This window comes from Capricornis sumatraensis, chromosome 3 (assembly GCF_032405125.1).
Source record: "Capricornis sumatraensis isolate serow.1 chromosome 3, serow.2, whole genome shotgun sequence".
In the NCBI taxonomy this organism is placed as follows: Eukaryota; Metazoa; Chordata; class Mammalia; order Artiodactyla; family Bovidae; genus Capricornis; species Capricornis sumatraensis.
Window position 1 is genome coordinate 117332109 of NC_091071.1, and position 19881 is coordinate 117351989.

The following is a 19881-nucleotide window of genomic DNA, read 5'->3' on the forward strand; positions in this document are numbered from 1 at the left end:
TGATGACCAAAACATGTCTGCAGGCCCAACTGAGAAGTACTGCTGCAGAGGGACAGCGGGGGAGTAGGATGAGCCCTGATGGCCTTGGCAGGAGGCGGCCAGGCTTGCACTAGGGTGGGAGCAGGGGAGGTTCTGAGAAGTGGTAGGTGTCGAAGGATTTGATGCCAGAGAGGAGGACACGGTTCCTTACTTTACCTGTTCTCAGTCTTATCTAAACATAGCTGAAGGGCCAGAATTGGAGGTATTCTGCAATTTTGCAAAAAAGGAGTTGTGGGCTCATGTATGTATTAAAAAGTATTAAAGGAAACACAGAAAATATTAACAAAAGTTGTCTGTGGAAGGAAGACCAGAGACCTGGGAAGAGAGGCATAGAGAGTATGACTTTCAATTCTTTCTTAATTTTTTCACTCTATGTATATATAGAGAGAGTAAAAAATTCTAAATTTATATATATATATATATATATATGCTAGTTTAAAAAATCAAAAGGTATAGACTGTATAACTCTATGTAAGATTTTCAAAATGGCAGGACTTCCCTGGTGGTCCAGTGGCTAAGATTCTATGCTCCCAATGCAGGGGGCCCGGGTTCAATCCCTGGTTAGGGAACTAGACCCTACACTTCACACCTTAAGAGTATCATATGCCACAGCTATAGGATGCTGCCTGCTGCAGCTAAAACCCAGCACAGCCAGATAAAGAAATACACATTGAAAAAAGAAAGATTTTCAAAATGGCAAGATTACAGTGAGGGAGAGCAGATTAACGGTGGCCAGGGACGCAGAGCGCAAGGAGGGGATGCAGCTGGTAAGTGACTGTGGAGCAGTGGACTGGCTCTAGATCTTGAAGGCTGTGGTTATGTGAACCGATCTTTGTGATAAAAGCGTCCACATACACACAGTCACATTGTGTATGCCCGTGTCATATGTAAAAATGATGCAGCCTGAATAGTTGGATGAAGTTGTATCAGTGTTGATTTCCTGGTTTTGATAGCATGTTATATATAAGACGATGCCATTAGGGGAAACTGGTTGAAGGGTACACAGATGTCTCCATGCTATTTTTGTAACTTCCTTTGAGTCTTTGATTATTTCAAAATAAAAAGTAGTTTTAAAGGGAAAAGGGAAGGGTCTGTTAAAACAGAGGTCTTGTTTCATTGACCTGAGAATAAGCTCCAGAGGACAGAACTTCATGGTAAAGCTCAACTCCCCATGCCTCGCCCAGCACCAGCCACCCCATGGAAGACCCTTAGTGCTTGAGGAAAGGGTAGCTGGGGCAGGGGTGGGTAACATGCAGACGCCCTCAGCAAACAGCAGAATGGGAGACAATGGCAAGGAGCCAGAATTAGGTGAGGTGAAAAATATGGGTCCAAATACCTCTGAAACATGCATAGAACCCTGCCTGCATTTCTACTGCAACAACTGAGGGCACTTTTGGTGATAGGTACTCAGTTTCGGCTAGAAGAGCCCTGAGGAATGAGTGAGATTAGAATAAGAAGTGATGGTAAAGGAAGACAATGACCAGCACAGTCCCACAGGGGCCAAAACTCCTGCAGCTGTGAAGGTCAAAGGAGCAGCTGGAACGCCCAGATTGAGCCAGAGGGGCTAGTGGAGGGTGGGGCCCCATGAGTGTGGTCATTCATTGCTGGGTTCAGGACCCACCCTCCACTTTTCCCCAGGCTCAGGAAGGAAGGTGCGATAAGCTCGTGGTGAGTCACAGAAGGGAGGGGGCCAGGAGCTGGGATCACCTTGGCTGACCCCTCAGGGCCGGGTTAAGTGAACCCTCTCCCAAGGTGGAGGAAAGCAGGAAAGGAGGTGCACTGCACCAAGGAAGGGAGGAGAGTGGAACTGAGAACCCACCATACTTTAGGATGCAGAGAGCGCCCCCATACCCCAGCTCCTTTGAAAGGGAAAGAGCAGAAGTCGTGGTCAGTCATGCAGCGGGGAAGAGATTGCATGGACAGTCAGCCACCTCAGACCATGGCCAAGACCTAGGATGCCTCCTGACCCCAAAAGGAGGCTGGATTTTCAGTAAGCTCAAGGCAAGGAAGGAAGTGTGCCAGACCATGGGGAGAGGGCTGTGGAAACCCCTGCCCTAGACAGCCTCACCCAAGACACCCTCACTCCTGAGTCCATTGCCTCAGAGACCAGCTCCATCTGAGCTTGGCTATCCTCCCTGTGTGCACCCCAGGGTCTGCATGCAAGGTGGGTACCGGGGAGCCAGGGGTGATTCAGAAACAGCGAAGGCACAGCTGATCTCCTCCCTGGCCTGTGGAAATATCACTAGGACCCACAGCGTGTACTGCATACAGACCCTATGCCAGGCTGAGTCAGACACTCAGACCCTGGTGTCTGAGTCAGGGCACCAGGCTGTTACAGATCCTCACGCCAGGTAGCTATGGTACCCACGAGGATGCTGTATCATCTTCCTGCAGGCCTAAGACATGGCCGGGATTCCAGAACAGGCCTGTCTGATTCCAGCAACCAGGCTTTAACTTGCTCTGTACTCCAGCCCCTCCGACTGCTCTGAAGAGGACTGTGATAATACCAGAATTCAAAAGAATCAGAAGCTCATGCCTGTACCTCCAGACCGTGTTCACATGGGGCCTGTGCTGAGGATGGTTCCTGGGCTTTCGTTCTCATACAGAAGGAAGCCCTTCACATTCTCACGGGCCAGGCTCAATCCCACCTCTTCCAGGAAGCCTTCCCTGACTCTTGTAGCTCAAGTGACCTTGCCCATCTCTCAATGCTTTCAGAATGTCTGCTCATCTGACCCTTTCACCTAATGCTTTATCCCCTCAACTGCATCAGCACCTCCCCCACCACCACCCCGTCACCAAGGCAGGACAGGATAACAGCTGAGATGGCCAAGCACAATACCTGGCAGAGGGAGGGTTCAATAAACACCAGGTAGTAGGGGTACATGGATAGATAGATAGAGATTTATAATATACTGTATATTAACAAGAAAGCAGGCCTTATCTCAGAAAACAACTTTAAGTGAGATTGTATGTAATGTCTTCACACTTCTCTGTATTTTCTAAATTATGAGACCAAAAATATTACTTTGATGTTCTGGGGGTGGGAGTGGGGAATGAAGAAGCATTAAAAAAAAAGAAAGAAAGCAATGTAATCTTTGAAGCAAACAAGTGCTTCCATAAGAAGTGCAGGTGATCTCACTGAGCACCTACTGTGTGACCCTGGGAGGTGCTGGGGAGGCAGCACCTAGGACTAGGACTCGGCCTTTCCCCGGGGAGCCTGGATGTGGGGCAGCGCCTTGCCTGACCGGTCCTGGAGGAACTGTTCCCAGAGTCACCTGTGAGGTGCTCTCCCAGCCCCAGGGGTGCAAAGGTTTACACAACACAGCCCTTGCCCTGAACAAACTGGCAATTGAATCACATCTTAAATGGTTTATGCCAGCCCTCGGAATAGCCCATAACCCTCACCGGGTAACAGACACCTGCCTTCAGCTGCCTGGCCTCAGAGCAGCCCTGGGCTCTCAGGACTTAAACCTTTATTAGTCACCTAGTGTTAGGCAAATACCGTACTAAGTCATTGCATTCCCTTCCCACCACTTCTGAAACAGTGCTTTCTCCTTTTACAGGAGACACAGGCTCACAGAAGTAGCGAGGGCAGAGCCGGGACTGCTCTGCATGGGGCTGTCACCTGGACAGGCCAGCAGCCCCTTCAGCCAAAAAGATGGAAGCTGAGCCCTCTGACCAGCTGACCCTACCTGGGCCCTCCAGCTCCCCTAATAAAAGCCAAGCAAAACACTCAGGCAGCCCCATCTTTTGCCCTCTCTTCTCATAAACATGTTTTCTTTTCCTCTAGGAATGGAGTCCAGCTACCCCCTTGCTCTGCTGGTTCATAATCTTTTTTTTTTTTACAAGGATTCTCAAGTTAATTAACAGCCCTGACTTGGCTATGCCAGGAAAGCAACAGAAGGATTATTATCTTTTTTTAAAAGACCAAAGAGACAAGGAACAAAGTGTAAGTGGTTTTAGAATCCAAAGCAAGGTTCTAGAAAGCTCCTTTGGATCAAGGAAACCTGAACCACTTTTGTTCTCTTGGTCCACGAAAATAGGAACGGGAAGGAGAGACCCAGGAGAAAATGCTGACCTTGCCACATGATCTCCTATGGCTCCCCGTTACCTGGTTATGAAAGATAAGTCAGCCTGGCATTGCTTTTTCTACCCACTGTCCTCAGTTCTTCTGTCCACCTCCCTGGGAGTGTCCCTTGGCAGGTATAGAGGCACACCAGACAGCCTGTCTGTTGTCACCGTGCAACAGAAACCCAGCAAGGTCAGTGGTAAAGTGTCACCCTGGTGGGACAGACCAACCCTGGTTGGGGAACTAAGATCCTGCATGCCGCACGATGTGGTCAAAAAAGAGAAAAGAAATGAGCGGATTGTAGGAAACTCTATAGTACAAACTCTTTTGTTTCTTTCTTTCTTTTTTTTTTTTTTTTACTTCACAATACTGTATTGGTTTTGCCATACATTGACATGAATCCGCCACGGGTGTACATGAGTTCCCAATCCTGAACCCCCCTCCCACCTCCCTCCCCATATCATCTCTCTGGGTCAACCCAGTGCACCAGCCCCAAGCATCCTGCATCCTGTATCGAACCTAGACTGGCGATTCATTTCTTTCATGATAGTATACATGTTTCAATGCCATTCTCCCAAATCATCCCACCCTCTCCCTCTCCCTCTGAGTCCAAAAGTCTGTTCTATACATCTGTGTCTCTTTTGCTGTCTCGCATACAGGGTTATCATTACCATCTTTCTAAATTCCATATATATGTATTAGTATACTGTATTGGTGTTTTTCTTTCTGGCTTATTTCACTCTGTATAATTGGCTCCAGTTTCATCCACCTCATTAGAACTGATTCAAATGTATTCTCCTTAATGGCTAAGTAATACTCCATTGTGTATATGTACCACAGCTTTCTTATCCATTCATCTGCTGATGGACATCTAGGTTGTTTCCATGTCCTGGCTATTATAAACAGTGCTGCGATGAACACTGGGGTACACCTGTCCCTTTCAATTCTGGTTTCCTCGGTGTGTAAGCCCAGCAGTGGAATTGCTGGGTCATAAGGCAGTTCTATTTCCAGTTTTTTAAGGACTCTCCACACTGTTCTCCATAGTGGCTGTACTCTCTTTTGTTTCTTCAACAAAATATTATAAGAGAGTAAAAGATGAAGGAAAACACTTGCAAATCAGGAGACAATCCCTCCATCATGGGGTTGGGCAGGCTATCTTTTGGGGAGACACACCCTATGAATCTTCATTACAGCCACATCCATAGAGCTTTTTTTTTTTTTCCTTTAAGCATCATTTTGATTAATTCCTCTAGAGTTCACAGAATGGAAAATCTCAGGCAGAAGTCATTTGTATGATGAAATTTAAATTTGAAAAAGAAGGCCCTTCTTCCCAGTGTCCCCAGCCCCAGGGCAGACCATTCTACAGAGTCCCAAAAGCAGACTCTAGGGTCCCCGCTCTCAGATGGGGAAGGTGGGGTTCAGAGAGGGGCAGGGGCTTGTGGGGGCAATACTGCAGGGAAAAAGGTTTCCTGGAGCCGCAAGCATGGCCTCTAGTCCACTTCTCCCAGATGTCAGATGTTTGAGATCCATCACTCTTGACTGGTTGAGTGACCATAGGCAGGGCCCCTTTCCCCCGAAGTCACCCTCTCATAGCAAATGGCAAGGTGGCACTGGCTTTTTCCCCAAGTCCCTTAAGTCCTAAAGCAAAATCAGTCAGCCCATGACAGACATGTGGGCGCAGGGGATGCATCTGTGCAGGGGTCAGATTTGTGCTGTGCAATCACGTAGGGCTGAGTGACCTCTCTGAAGCTCTGTTTCGACTGCTAAAAGTGGCAATGAGGTGAATTTTGAAGACTGTGGTGGTGATTGAACACAATATTATATGTGAAACAGCTAGCATGGTGCTGGTAGACAGTAAGTTGAGACCTTAAGACTAACCATTATTCTTATTTATTTATTTGTTGCTATTATTGCAGGGGGTGGGTGGGCAAGGTCAAAGGCAGAAACTTAAAACTCTTAAGAACATCTCCCCAGGTCTAGCACTAACTGGCCCCCGGACACCTTCCCCAACTGACTGGGTCCCCCAATCATTTTTTTCCAGAGATAGTGTTTGAGGGTTGACTGAGAATTTCACTTGTGAATAAAGTAGCCTGTTTTCTCAAAGAAATATTGCCCTTTGTTGTTCAAATAAAGCTATTTGTGGTGAGACGGAATGGAGGGGTATGTGACAGAGGAAAAAAAGTGTGAAACAGAAGTGAGGAGGAAAGACTGCAGAGAGACAGAAAAAGTCAAGGAGGGGCAAGAGCAGAGAGAAAGATGCAGAGTGGACAGCAGAGAGGCAGTTAGGATGGCAAAGATCAGAGGAAAGAGAAAAAAGACAGGCAGGCAGAGAGATGGCTGGACAGACCCAGAGTAACCCAGAAGAAAAGGCGGGTCCCGGACTCACTGGGGCCAGTTTAGTCCAGCCAGGCCCTATGGCTCTGTTCCCCTATCGCAGCTGTCAATCTATGGCCCAGTGAGCTGAGGGCAAATGAGCCTTGAACATGCTATTCTGGGCAGGAGCAAACACTCTTCCCAGGCAGCCTGTTCTCCGAGGGTGCCTTGGGGAGGGGTGGGGCTCCCTGGGGGCTCCCCTGACTCTGAATGGTCCCTGTGAGGAGGGCTGGGTCCCCAGCCAAGTCTAGCACCCAGGGGAGACACTACCACCAAAGCTGCGGAGAGTCAGGCCCAGGGTGGGGCCAGAAATGTGGCCTGATCAATGCTTCAGGACCAGGCAGAGAGTAGGGTCACAATGCCACACCCTGGCAGGGGGCCCCAGGGCCTTTAGCCCATCGCCCCAACCCCAGAACAATACATCTCAAATGGCTGCACCTGTACAGAATCACACACACACAACAAAGAAACCACGTTTCATCCAAAAAGAAATGTGGACACTTCTTGCTTGAACAGCAACTGATGACACTTGGACCAACAACTTTGAAACCTCCAATTCACTGCTGTCTGACTTTCAAGGCCTTCCCCAAGTTGTCTGCAAATTTCCTGAAGGCTTCCTCTCTCAAGTCACTGCTGTCTCCGAAGACCGGCTCCCACAGTTGTATGTTGTGATCAGTTCCCATCTCATCACCTGTGAGCTGCATGGAGACCCTGAGTTCAGGCTCAGCCCACCCTAACCCAGACGGGAGACAGCCCACTCTCTCTCGGATGCCCACCCTCTCTCCTCCTTCTACTAAAGACTGTGTAGGGGGTGGTGGCGGTGGGGATGGGGAGGATAGCGCAGAGCATCAGGCTTTGTAGTCCTGTTCTTAAGAGCCTCCTGGCCCCTCTCCACCTGCCACTTCACCCAGGCTACCCGGCTCCCTTCCTCCCAGGCTAGTCCATCTCCCATAAATCCTAGTTTCCTCCATCTCTTCGGAGGTGGTGTCAGCTCCCCAGAGTTTCTCTCAACCCCCTCCCAGCTCCTGGTCTTGTCTCAGCCCAGCAAGAACTTTCCTTTTCATTTAACCTCACCCACCGCTCTTGCAAAAACTGGACTAAAACTCAACATTCAATAAACAAAGATCATGACATCCAGTCCCAACAGTTCATGGCAAATAGAAGGGGTGACAGCAGTGATAGCCTCCCTGCCCTGGGTCCCTCACCTGCTCTCCTGCCTGGTCCCCCCAGAATCCCCGCTATTCATCCTGAATGGCTCAGATGGCAAAGCGCAGTGACTGGAGCCAGGACCCGGAAGCTATAGAGGAGTTCATGGAAACTTACAGGGTCACCATTTCAACCCACTTTTATGTTTTATACATAATTTATACATGCTTTATAAATAATTCTTTCCTCCAGAATCTTTGGAATCTGCCTGGCATCAGAAGTACAGATCTGCTGGTAACAATTTCTTATAGATTTTGTATGTCTGAACAAATCCTTTATTTCACCTTAATTTTTAAATACTCTTTGCTGGGTTAAAATTCTAAATTGTTGTTGTTGTTTCTTTACACAATTTTAAATATTTTGACATTTAAATAGAACGTCATTCTTTGCCTTTTTTTCTGAAGAGAGATTTATTGCAATTCTGATTCTTTTTCATATGTGGCACTGCTTCTTTCCCTGGCTACTTTTTAAATTTTCTCTATATTATTGGTTTTGATCAACGCAATTATGATCTGCCTTGATGTAGTGTTATTCAAGTTTCTTGTGCTTGGGGTTCATTGATATTCTTGGTTTGGTGAGTTTATAGTCATAGTTCAATATGAAAAGTCTCTAGCCATTGTTTCTTCTTATATATCTTTCATTCTCTTTCTCTCCTTTGAAAATTTCTATTATACTAAGATTAGAGTCCAGACAGTCCCTGGTGTACCACGGTTCAACTGATGACTTTTTGACTTGAGGATGGTGCAGAAGTGATACGCATTCAGTGGAAGCCATACTTGGAATTTTGCATTTTCCCAGGTGGGCAGTATGCAGGGTTGTACTCTCATGCATGTGTATGTGTATCGCAATTGTTTCTGTAGGGTCCGACTCCGTGTGACCCTATGGGCTGTATAGCCCTCCAGGCTCCTCTGTCCATGGGATTCTCCAAGCAAGCGTTCTAGAGTGGGTTGCCATGCCCTCCTCCAGGGAATCTTCCCGACCCAGGGATCAAACTCCCACATCTTACACCTCCTGCATTAGCAGACAAGTTCTTTACCACTGGTGCCACCTGGGAAGCACATGGTACTCTCTCATAATGCTGGGCAAAGTCAGCTAACTGTCTAATGGGGGCCCTTCCAAGAGCAGCAGGTGGGTCTGACCCAGTCTCCTTTCAAATGACTGCTCCTGCCCTGGGTCCTTGGAGAAGGCAATGGCAACCCACTCCAGTACTCTTGCTGGAAAATCCCATGGGCGGAGGAGCCTGGTGGGCTGCAGTCCATGGGGTCGCTAACAGTCAGGCACGAATGAGCAACTTCACTTTCACTTTTCACTTTCATGCATTGGAGAAGGAAACGGCAACCCACTCCAGTATTCTTGCCTGGAGAATCCCAGGGACAGAGGAGCCTAGTGGGCTGCCATCTATGGGGTCGTACAGAGTCGGACACGACTGAAGAGACTTAGCAACAGCCCTGGGTCCTACAGCATATGATTTCTTATAGCCGTCTGAGTGCAGGCTTTCAAAGCCAAACATTCTTGGGTCTGTTTTTCCCAGTGCAGGATCCCGAAGCTGGGGGAACTCCGTGTGGTTCTCAGATCCCTTGCTCTGTAATTGTAATTTTTATCCCATGTGTGGGTCACCCGCCCAGGGAGTGAGGGTCCTGACTAGGCTGAGTTTCTGCCCCTCTTACTCATCTCATTGTTCTTCTTCATATGTCTTAGCTTTGTAAAAAGGCCTAGTCTTCAGGTCTACTCATCTTTAGGGCTCCTAGTCTCATCTTTCCTACTAGTCTCTAGGTCTTTCTCATCAACAGCTGCTCTGTAAATACTTGCAGTTTTGATGCCCATGGTGGGAGGTGGATTCGGACTTCCTACTCTGCATCTTGGCCATTCTCCTCCTGTTGACGTTCTGAATGGGAGTTCCCCGCATGTAGCAAGATTGGAATCTCTGAGGCTCCAGACATGAGCAGGATTGTGCCCTTGGGTTTACAACCCAGTGTTCCTTAGTCATGTCTGCAATAGGGGTTCTGAGATAGAGGTGGGGATCAGTAGCTCCCAGCCTCATCCTCCACAGTGGGGGCAGAAGTGAGAGGTGGGTGAGAGGGAGGGAGAGCTTCCATCCCTACCCTAAGGGACAGGAAGACTCTGTCCCCTGATGCCTGGCCCCCTGGTCCAGGAGGTAAAAGACCAAGCATGGCTTGAACCCAGGCCCTGAAAACCATTAATAGATTGAAAATTCATAGATTGAAAGCCATTCATTTGGCCCTTCCCAGACCTGGAGCCTCTGGGGCAACAGGACACACAGCCAGGAAGCAGAGTGTGGTGGTGGGAGCAGGGGTTTGGAGCCTGACGCCATCGTCACTGTGCTGGGATGGAGGAATCCTTTTACCTCTCTGAAGCCCAGATTCCTTATCTGTAAACTGAGGATAAGAAGATACTGACTTTAGAACAGTATGGAGCTTCCATAAAAAACTAAAAATAGAAATACCGTCTGACTCTGCAATCCCATTCCTGGGCATGTAACCAGAGAAAACTATAGTTCAAAAAGGTATATGCACCCCAATATTCACAGCATTATTTACAATAGCCAAAACATGAAAACAACCTAAATGCCAATCAACAAAGGAATAGATAAATAAAATGCAGTACATATACACAATAAAATATTACTCAGCCATGAAAAAGAACAAAATGATGCCATTCGCTGCAACATGGATGGACCTACAGATGATCATACTAAGTGAAGTAAATCAGACAGAAAGATAAATTTCATATGATACTGCTTATATGTCTACATTGATTATCTGGTGATTCCATGCATAGAGTCTTCTCTTCTATTGTTGGAACAGGGTGTTTGCTATGACCAGTGCTTTCTCTTGGGAAAACACTGTTAGCCTTTCAATTCAGTTCAGTTCATTTCAGTTGCTCAGTTGTGTCCGACTCTTTGCGACCCCATGGACTGCAGCAGACGAGGCTTCCCTGTCCGTCACCAACTCCCGGAGCTTATTCAAATTCATGTCCATCGAGTCAGTGATGCTATCCAACCATCTTATCCTCTGTCGCCCCCTTCTCCTGCCATCAATCTTTCCCAGCACTGGGGTCTTTACTAGTGAGTCAGCACTTCACATCAGGTGGCCAAAATATTGGAGTTTCAGCTTCAGCATCAGTCCTTCCAATGAATATTCAGGACTGATCTCCTTTAGGATTGACTGGTTAGATCTCCTTGCAGTCCAAGGGGCTCTCAAGAGTCCTCTCCAACATCACAGTTCAAAAGCATCAATTCCTTGGCACTCAGCTTTCTTTATATTCCAGCTCTCACATCCATACATGACTACCAGGGAAAAAAAAAGCTTTGACTAGACGGACCTTTGTAGGCAAAGTAATCTCTCTGCTTCTTAATATGCTGTCTAGGTTGAGCATAGCTTTTCTTCCAAAGAATAAGTGTCTTTTAATTTCATGGCTGCAGTCACCATCTGCAGTGATTTTGGAGCCCAAGGAAATAAAGTCTCTGACTGTTTCCGTTGTTCCCCCATCTATTTGCCATGAAATGATGGGATCAGATGCCATGATCTTGTTTTCTGAATGTTGAATTTTCACCAACTTTTTCCCTCTTTTCTTTCACTTTCAATCAAGAGGCTCTTTAGTTCCTCTTCACTTTCTGCCATAAGGGTGGTGTCATCTGCACATATGAGGTTATTAATACTTCTCCCAGAAATCCTGATGCCAGCTTGTGCTTCATCCAGCCTGGCATTTCACATGATGTACTCTGCATAAAAGTTAAATAAGCAGGGTGACAGTATACAGCATTGATGTACTCCTTTCCCAATTTGGAACCAGTCCATTGTTCTATGTCTGGTTCTAACTGTTGCTTCTTGACCTGCATACAGATTTCTCAGGAGGCAGGTCAGGTGGTCTGGTATTCCCATCTGTTTAGGAATTTTCCACAGTTGGTTGTGATCCACATAATCAAAGGTTTTGCCGTAATCAATGAGCCAGAGGTAGATTTTTTTCTGGAACTCTCTTGCTTTTTCAATGATCCAACGGATGTTGGCAATTTGATATCTGGTTCCTCTGCCTGTTCTAAATTCAGCTTGAACATCTGGAAGTTCATGGTTCACATACTGGTGAAGCCTGTCTTGGAGAATTTCGAGCATTACTTTGCTGGCGTGTGAAATGAGTGCAGTTGGGCGGTAGTTTGAACATTCTCTGGCATTGCCCTTCTTTGGGATTGGAATGAAAACTGACCTTTTCCAGTCCTGTGGCCACTCCTGAGTTTTCCACATTTGCTGGCATACTGAGTGCAATACTGTAACAGCATCATCTTTTAGGATTTGAAATAGCTCACCTGGACTTCCACCAGCTCCTCTAGCTTTGTTCATAGTGATGCTTCCTAAGGCCCATTTGACTTCACATTCAAGCATGTCTGGCTCTATGTGAGTGATCACACCATCATGGTTATTGGTCATGAAGATCTTTTTTTTATATAGTTCTTCTGTGTATTCTTGCCACCTCTTCTTAATATCTCCTGCTTCTGTTGGGTTCATACCATTTCTGTCCTTTATTGTGTCCATTGTTGCATGAAGTCTTCCCTTGATATCTCTAATTTTCTTGAAGAGATCTCTAGTCTTTCCCATTCTGTTTTCCTCTATTTCTTTGCATTGATCACTGAGGAAGGCTTTCTTAGCTCTCCTTGCTATTCTTTGGAACTCTGCATTCAAATGGGTATATCTTTCCTTTTCTCCTTTGCCTTTCACTTCTCTTTTTTCATAGCTGTTTGTAAGGCCTCCTCAGACAACCATTTTGCCTTTCTGCTTTTCTTTTTCTTGGGGATGGTCTTGATCACTGCCTTCTGTACAATGTTGTGAACCTCCACCCATAGTTCTTCAGGCACTCTGTCTATCAGATCTAATCCCTTGAATCTATTTGTCACTTCCACTGTATAATCATAAGGGATTTGATTTGTGTCATACCTGATTGACCTAGTGGTTTTCCCTCCTTTTTTCAATTTAAGTCTGAATTTGGCAGTAAGGAGTTCATGATCTGAGCCACAGTCAACTCCCAGTCTTGTTTTTGCTGACTGTATAGAGCTTCTCCATCTTTGGCTGCAAAGAATATAATCAATCTGATTTTGGTATTGACCATCTTGTGTTCATTGGAAGGACTGATGTTGAAGCTGATTCTCCAATACTTTGGCCACCTGATACGAAGAGCTGACTCATTTGAAAAGACCCTGATGCTGGGAAAGATTGAGGGCAGGAGGAGGAGGGGACTACAGATGATGAGATGCTTGGAAGGCATTACCGACTCCATGGACATGAGTTTGGGTGAACTCCAGGAGTTGGTGATGGACAGGGAGGCCTGGCGTGCTGCAGTTCATGGGGTCACAAAGAGTCAGACACGATTAAGTGACTGAACTGAACTGAACTGAACCGATCTGGTGATGTCCATGTATAGAGTCTTCTCTTGTGTTGTTGGAAGAGGGTGTTTGCTATGACTAGTGTAAAACTCTGTTACCTTTGCCCTGCCTTTTGAAGGAGGTTGCCATTATCTTCATCACCTCCACTATAGTTTGATCACAAGTCAAATAACAGGGAGGGAACACAGCCCCGCCCATCAATAGAAAATTGGATTGAAGATTTACTGAGCATGGCCCCACCCATCAGAACAAGACTCAGTTTCCCCCATAGTCATCTCTTCCATCAGGAAGCTCCCATAAGTCTCTTATCCTTATCCATCAGAGGGCAGACAGAATGAAAACCACAATCACAGAAAGCTAATCAAACTGATCACATGGACCACAGCCTTGTCTAAAACTCAATGAAACTCTGAGCCATGCTGTGTAGGACCACTCAGGATGGATGGGTCATGGTGGAAAGTTCTAACAAAACATGGTCCACTGGAGAAGGGAATGGAAAACCACTTCAGTATTCTTGTCTTGAGAACCTCATGAACAGTATGAAAAGGTAAAAAGATATGACACTGAAGTGCCCAATATTCTACTGGAGACGAGTGGAGAAATAACTCCAGAGAGAATGAAGAGATGGAGTCAAAGCAAAAACAACGCCCAGTTGTGGATGTGACTGGTGATGGAAGTAAAGTCTGATACTGTAAAGAGCAATATTGCATAGGAACTTGGAATACTGGGTCCATGAATCAAGGTAAATTAGAAGTGGTCAAACAGGAGATGGCAAGAGTGAACATCAACATTTTAGGAATCTGTGAACTAAAATGGACTGGAATGGGTGAATTTAATTCAGATGACCTGTATACTTACTGCTGTGGGCAAGAATCCCTTAGAAGAAATGGAGTAGCCATCATAGTCAACAAAAGACTTCAAAATGCAGTTCTTGGGTGCAGTCTCAAAAATGACAGAATGGTCTCTGTTCATTTCCAAGGCAAACTATTCAATATCCCAGTAATTCAAACCTATGCTCCAACAAGTAATGCTGAAGAAGCTGAAGTTGAATGGTTCTAAGACCTACAAGACCTTCTAGAACTAACACCCAAAAAAGATGTCCTTTTCATCACAGGGGACTGCAATGCAAAAGTAGGAAGTCAAGAGACCCGGAGTAACAGGCAATTTTTTTCTTGGAGTACAAAATGAAGCAGGGCAAAGGCTAACAGACTTAAACTGAAGAAAGTAGGGAAAACTGCTGGGCCATTCAGGCATGACCTAAATCAAATCCCTTATGATTATACAGTGGAAGTGACAAATAGATTCAAGGGATTAGATCTGATAGACAGAGTGCCTGAAGAACTATGGGTGGAGGTTCACAACATTGTACAGAAGGCAGTGATCAAGACCATCCCCAAGAAAAAGAAAAGCAGAAAGGCAAAATGGTTGTCTGAGGAGGCCTTACAAACAGCTATGAAAAAAGAGAAGTGAAAGGCAAAGGAGAAAAGGAAAGATATACCCATTTGAATGCAGAGTTCCAAAGAATAGCAAGGAGAGCTAAGAAAGCCTTCCTCAGTGATCAATGCAAAGAAATAGAGGAAAACAGAATGGGAAAGACTAGAGATCTCTTCAAGAAAATTAGAGATATCAAGGGAAGACTTCATGCAACAATGGACACAATAAAGGACAGAAATGGTATGAACCCAACAGAAGCAGGAGATATTAAGAAGAGGTGGCAAGAATACACAGAAGAACTATATAAAAAAAAGATCTTCATGACCAATAACCATGATGGTGTGATCACTCACATAGAGCCAGACATGCTTGAATGTGAAGTCAAATGGGCCTTAGGAAGCATCACTATGAACAAAGCTAGAGGAGCTGGTGGAAGTCCAGGTGAGCTATTTCAAATCCTAAAAGATGATGCTGTTACAGTATTGCACTCAGTATGCCAGCAAATGTGGAAAACTCAGGAGTGGCCACAGGACTGGAAAAGGTCAGTTTTCATTCCAATCCCAAAGAAGGGCAATGCCAGAGAATGTTCAAACTACCGCCCAACTGCACTCATTTCACACGCCAGCAAAGTAATGCTCGAAATTCTCCAAGACAGGCTTCACCAGTATGTGAACCATGAACTTCCAGATGTTCAAGCTGAATTTAGAACAGGCAGAGGAACCAGATATCAAATTGCCAACATCCGTTGGATCATTGAAAAAGCAAGAGAGTTCCAGAAAAAAATCTACCTCTGGCTCATTGATTACGGCAAAACCTTTGATTATGTGGATCACAACCAACTGTGGAAAATTCCTAAACAGATGGGAATACCAGACCACCTGACCTGCCTCCTGAGAAATCTGTATGCAGGTCAAGAAGCAACAGTTAGAACCAGACATAGAACAATGGACTGGTTCCAAATTGGGAAAGGAGTACATCAATGCTGTATACTGTCACCCTGCTTATTTAACTTTTATGCAGAGTACATCATGTGAAATGCCAGGCTGGATGAAGCACAAGCTGGCATCAGGATTTCTGGGAGAAGTATTAATAACCTCATATGTGCAGATGACACCACCCTTATGGCAGAAAGTGAAGAGGAACTAAAGAGCCTCTTGATTGAAAGTGAAAGAAAAGAGGGAAAAAGTTGGTGAAAATTCAACATTCAGAAAACAAGATCATGGCATCTGATCCCATCATTTCATGGCAAATAGATGGGGGAACAACGGAAACAGTCAGAGACTTTATTTCCTTGGGCTCCAAAAATCACTGCAGATTGTGACTGAAGCCATGAAAGATGCTTGTTCTTTGGAAGAAAAGCTATGCTCAACCTAGACAGCATATTAAGAAGCAGAGATATTACTTTGCTGACAAAGATCCATCTAGTCAAAGCTATGGTTTTTCCAGTAGTCATGTATGAACGTGAGTGTTGTGCTATAAAGAAAGCTGAGCCCTGAAGAATCGATGCTTTTGAACTGTGGTGTTGGGGAAAACTCTTGAGAGCCCCTTGAACTGCAAGGAGATCCAATGAGTCAATCCTAAAGGAGATCAGTCCTGAACATTCACTGGAAGCAGTGATGCTGAAGCTGAAACTACCATACTTTGGCCACCTGATGCAAAGAATTCACTCATTGGAAAAGACTAGCGTTAGGAAAAATTGAAGGTGGAAGGAGAAGGTGACGACAGAGGATAAGATGATTGGATGGCATTGCTGACTCAATAGACATGAGTTTGAGCAAGATCCAGGAGTTGGTGATGGACAGGGAGGGGTGGTGTGCTGCAGTCCATGGGGTCACAAAGAGTTGGACACGACTAAGTGACTGAAATGAACTGGACTGTTATAACTACATATAAAATGATACATAAATCTTAAAAAATGATACAAACCCACCCCTCCTGCTTGGTAAGCAGATTCTTTACCACTGAACCACCAGGGAAGCCCATAAAGTAACCATATGCCAAGAAAAATTAATCTTTTGTAAAAATCTGAGAGTGGAATGTGCCTGGTTCACCAGCTCTGAGACTTGAAGCACGTGTCTGAGCCTGCATGTCCTCATCACCAAAATGCCGTCCTTCTCTCCTCTCCTGTGCTGCTGCGGCTGGGACTCTGAAACCACGTTTCTGCATCGCCAGCATCAGCCCATGAGGGCACTGAGGGAGGGTGCAGGGCTGAAGGGGAGGATTGGACTTGTCCCCCCACGTCTGCGTTATGTTCCAGCAGCACTGTTTCACCCCCACAGCCAGAGATCCTTCCCACAGCAACAGTGGGATCCACTTTGCAGTCTTCCAGCCCTCATAGAACTAGCTTCTTGGTGCTATATCTCAGAGACTCCAGCTCCACACTGGCAGCATCTCCTACACTTCAGGGACCCGAGCATCAGCCCCACGGGGCTTCTCTTCCAACTAAATTAACTAATTGAAATTACTAAGTTTTAATAATCTAATCTTCTCCATCAATTCCCCTGCCCTAGGGTACTAGAAGCTTCCAGCAGTTATTACCTTGTCAATAACTTAGTTTCCTTCTTACTTTTTCAGTTCCCTAATTAACAATTTTATATCTGGTTTAGCACTTTTAAATGAATTTCTGATATAAATAAGGATTATGACTTCTATATCCTAACAGGTCCTGACTGATCCTTCAGGGTATTGAAACATACTTCTTATGGGTATGAGGATTAAACTAAACAGCTTTTACATGATGCCAGGCATGTACAACATCTTCAATTCACATTAGTCCTGTCCTTCCTTCTGGAACACTGCTGAATCATATGGTGCCAACCCGTTTTCAAAAATCTTAATTTTTTCCCTATGGTTGTTGTTCTGACAGAATAACACTCAATCGTGTCTGACTCTGCAATCCCGAGGACTCCAGCACACCAGGCTCCCTTGTCCTTCACTATCTCCCGGAGCTTGCTCAAACTCTTGTCCATTGAGTTGATGATGCCATCCAACCATCGCACCCTCTGTTGCCGCCTGCCCTCCTGCCTTCAATCTTTCCCAGCATTTTCCTTACTGAAATGTCTAAAAGTACAGGTTTGGAGACAAATAGACTTGTGCTTAATCCCAGCTTTGCTGCTCACTGTGTAACATTGGACAGTTTCCTTCATGCTTTGAAGCCTCATCTAACAAGTGTAAATGACAAGAACAGCACTTCCAGAGTTGCCGTAAGGGTCACGTGACTAATGTTTGTCGACTATGTCGGGCACAGAGCAGCAGTTAGAAACTTAGACCTGTTATGGTTTAAGTCTCCTCAACCATTACTTGTGTTGCACGCTTTCCAACTGCCTCTCCTTCCTAAACACACTTCCCAGATGAGTGTCTGTTAAGTACTTTATGCCCAGGCAGGATGCAATGCTGCACCCAAGGTCTGACCAGAGCAGAGAGGCAGGTCATGACTTCTTACGGTCGAAATGCTCTGCTCTCTATGACGGGAACTGAAGTCTCAGTCTGTGACCACTTTATTTGTTTGCACCTTCAGTGTAGCAATACTATTGTATCCGTCTAGGTTACTTGGGAGCAACAGAAAATATTTAGAGCTGAATTATGCAAATCAAAAAAATAGTCAACACACACTGGAATTCTTAGAAGATGGTGATGACACTTTTAAGTCTTCCCAAATTGTCCCACAGAGAAACAAATGCTCACAGGCAATATCTATAGCAAAAAATACATGATAAGGTCTCTCCAATGATCTCCTGATATGAGGGCTTGGGAACAACCCAATAGTAGCTACAAGAACTGGATGGGGTCTACTTCTGTGTAGGAGGAAGTGTAAGGAGGCAACTGGACCTCCAATGGCCCACAGTCACTAGGCTAACTAATTGGAAAGCACTGTGGGCCAGTCTGAGAACCAGGAAGGCTTTGAAGGATCCAACAGGGGGGCGAGTGCACTGGTCCATGTGGGAGAGCTGATAGCACTGGAGCAGCATAGGCCCTTAAACTTATGAAATGTAATAAATGAAAGTTCTTTTCCAAAACAAAGATCTAGACTAAGAAGAAACAGACAGCAGGAGAATCCAAATTGAGCTGAATAAGGACAGTAAAAGGAAAGAAAAAAAAAAGTCCAGATAAAAATAGAGGAGGGGAACAGAACACTCAGATCTCCAAGGGTGTGAGACCATGTTTTTATCACTTTGTGAAAACAACATTAGAGGGACCTGCAGGGAGAGGAGGGGCTTCCCCAGAGGTTCAGCGGTAAAGAATTCACCTGCAGTACGGGAGACCCAGGTTCGATCCCACGGTCAGGAAGATCCCCTGGAGGAGGTCATGGCAACCCACTCCAGTATTCTGGCCTGGAGAATCCCATGGACAGAGGAGTCTGGCAGGCTACAGCGCATGGGGTCACAAAGCGTCAGACATGACGGAAACTGCTGAGCGTGCGCACACACATGCAGGAAGAGGAGACAGAGACCTGGCTTGGGATCTGACAGGATGGTTACGATGCCCTAGGGATTGTTGAGGAAACCCATCGCTTGCTGGCTGGACCAGTTCCTGGCATCAAAGCAGAACCAGATGAGAGCAATCAATGTCTGTTATTTTAATGTGGCCATTGCTGGCCCCAGGGTTCCCCTTTGAAGGAGGGACATTTAAATGTGAACTGTTCCTTCCAGAAGAATAGCCAATGGCAGCCCCTAAAGTATGTTTCATGACCAAAATTTAGCATCCTAATGTAGACAAGTTGGGAAGAATATGTTTAGATACTCTGAGTAGTCCCCAGCCCTGGAGATCAGTACTGTTCTGTCATCATCCTGGCTTTGTTAAGTGCTTCCAATCCAGATGATCCATTAGTAAATGATGCGTCTCAGCAGTGAAAGACTTGACAAAGCTCAAGCCTTAGAAGCAGCTAGAGCATGAACTTGGCTTGGACTCGGCTACACGCCAACATGAATGACATTTAAATTAATTGGATCATCAAGTCTGCATCACTTCTCCTGTTCTGCTATAATGTCTTTCTTTTTGGTTTGATTTTAATGAACACGTCTGCCTTCTTAGAGCAGTAAGCAGTGTGTCAGTCTCAAAATCTGAAGGTCCTGAGTTCAAGCCTCAGAGAGGGCAGTTTGTTTGGGCTTCCCTGATAGATCAGTTGGTAAAGAATCAACCTGCAATGAAGGAGACCTGGGTTTGGTCCCTGGGTTGGGAAGATCCCCTGGAGAAGGGAAAGGCTACTGATTCCAGTATTCTGGCCTAGAGAATTCCATGGACTGTATAGTCCATGGGGTCACAAACAGTCAGACACGACTGAGTGAATTTCATTTTACTTTAATGGACACAGTCTTAGAAACATTGCAGATTAAAAGCCCAGACACCTTTTATCCTTTGGTCATTAAAT

General features: G+C 45.6%; 1 pseudogene; it reads left to right on the forward strand.

Annotated features, from left to right (window-relative positions):
• The window catches only part of LOC138076300 (ubiquitin-conjugating enzyme E2 N-like), a 93466-nt pseudogene extending 74016 nt beyond the window's left edge, over positions 1 to 19450 (forward strand).
• Positions 19451 to 19881: the final 431 nt, after the last annotated feature.